The sequence below is a fragment of the Oryzias latipes genome, chromosome 18, assembly GCF_002234675.1.
Source record: "Oryzias latipes chromosome 18, ASM223467v1".
In the NCBI taxonomy this organism is placed as follows: domain Eukaryota; kingdom Metazoa; phylum Chordata; class Actinopteri; order Beloniformes; family Adrianichthyidae; genus Oryzias; species Oryzias latipes.
Genome location: NC_019876.2, coordinates 6244890 through 6247256, shown reverse-complemented (window position 1 = coordinate 6247256; position 2367 = coordinate 6244890).

Below are 2367 nucleotides of genomic sequence, written 5' to 3'. Positions count from 1 at the left end.
ACAAGCCGCGAGCCAATGTCGTCGCAGAGCAAACACACCCCTGTTTAACAGCGCTGAACGACACGGGTGTGTGTGTGTGTGTGTGTGTGCGGTTGTTTTACAGTCTGTGGTCCGAACGGGAAGCGAACGGTTGGATTAAGTCGTGAAATAGAAGCGACACTGTAATATACGACGTGTACGGAGTCAAGTTTACACCACAGACACCATTGCGGAGTCGTTTCTGCTCATGCTAACTGGTTTTATCGGGGTCGTTAGGGAGCCCTCGCGCTGTACCAGCGCGGGTCATTATGGGTAATCGGTAGGGGGATGTTTGTTGAAGAAGTGTTTTTGAAATTCTAATCAATTAATTTACTCTTGTTCTTTTCATGACCAGAAGAACGTGTAAAAATGAAAGAAGAAAGTAGCTTTTGATGTCTTTCTTTTACTCAAATATGCACATAAATCCACATCTATTCACATAAAAAAATAAACATTTATTTACTATATTCCTAACTAAACATTATGTAAATTTCATCCTTGCAATATTTGATTTGATTCCTCCCAAAGGTCAGAGGGAGCTCTGTGTAAAAGTCAAGTTTGTCCAAATTAAACTGTCTCATCCACATGGAAGGTAGAGTCCATTAACCGAAATGTGGAATAGTCCAAACTCTCTTAAGCCTCGTTTCCACTGAGCTGTCCGGTCCGGTCCGGTTTAGAATGGCCCTTGCAATTCAGGCGAGCATTTCTAATCAAAGTTGTACTAACATGGGGAGTAGAGCAATTGTAGACTAATTGCATATCTGGCATTTTTTAAATGGCAAATATGACGTCACCCATTTGCAGAATTAAAAACCTAGTACATATTTACACTTTACAAAGAATATTTCTGAATCCGGTGTGTTCTGATGATAAACATGGAGGATTTAGAAAAATAAATCTACATGTTTTTTCTTTCAAATGACAAATCGTTCAAACGCAATGCATTGTGGTCTCAATTTGCCAATAAAGTTGTCATCGATGCGCACTGGTCTTTCACTAAGACTTCTGGAAACTTTCCAGGGCTCTGAATTTTGGAATTGTAGACTTGGACATCCTAAAAAAGATGCTGAATGCCCTTTATGGTAGTGAGTGAATTTGGAAGCAACCATACATGATCAAAGAGAAGATCTTAGGTCTTAACACTGATCCCTGAGGAACACCACAAGAGATTTGAATTTGGAGGTAGCTTAATAGATGATTAATTATTGCTCTATAAACAATAAAAGAAAGCTAAAGGAAAACATGAGCTCCAGCTTCCATCCGTCCATCTTCTGCTTAATCCCTATCAAGATCACAATGTTGCTGGAGCCTATCCCAGCTTTTGTGGGGCAAAGGCAGGGTTCACCCTGGACAGTTCTCCAATCCAATCTGTTGCAGGGCCATACAGTCACACCTTTTACCTTTAATGTTTACACTTGACCCACATTTAAAACATTTCCTTATAAAGTATATATATATATGTATAAGTAGGCCACACAGTGGTGTAGTGGTCAGCACTCTCGCCCCAAAAAGAGAAGGCTCAAATCCCTTCTGGGTTCTTTCTGTGTGTAGTTTGTATGTTCGCCCCGTGTACGGGGAGGTTTTCTCCGGGTTCTTTCCACCGTCCAAAAACACGCTGCACAGGTGAATTGGTATCTCTAAATAGTCCCTCAGGTGTGAATGTGGGGATTGAGCGGGTTTAGAAAATGGATAGATGGACGTTTAAGTGAAACTTTTCACTTAAAACTGTAATAATTGTTTACTTTAGGCGATACATGCAGGTGAAATGTCCAGCGGCTCCCTTTTGCCCTAATACCACCAACAAGTTAACTCAGACTTTCAGGATTTTCTGGTCTTGATTTTCTCAAAAAGGAAAAAGTGTGTAAAGTCTAAAGTAAAGTAAAGTGTTGTCAGAGGCTTACAGCTGACATGGTAGCAAAACAACTTTTTAAATTTTAAATTTAAATAAATCGGCGACCTTGACTTCAGAGAAAGGTGCCTCATAAAATATATGTGTTAATATTATTATTATTATTATTTGTCTACCAGCTGGAAACTTCAAAATGACAGTACTGACTTATTTGTTTGGTCTAATAATTTTACACTCATGTTCTAAATTCTTCATTAATACCATAATTTGGGTCAAACCAATATCTGTAGTTTATCAGTAGTTCTTCTTATTATTTAAACAGTTACAGCATTAATGATAATGTTGTTGTTCTTCTGAATCTATCTTTTCAAAGCTCTATATCAGGGACTTTTTCTTTTCTTTTTTGATTGTGGTTTAGTAAAACCACAGATGTGACAGAGGGCGCTTTCCTTGCCACATGGCTGTAAGGCTGCAGCGTTATTCATTTGCTGACGGTGTGA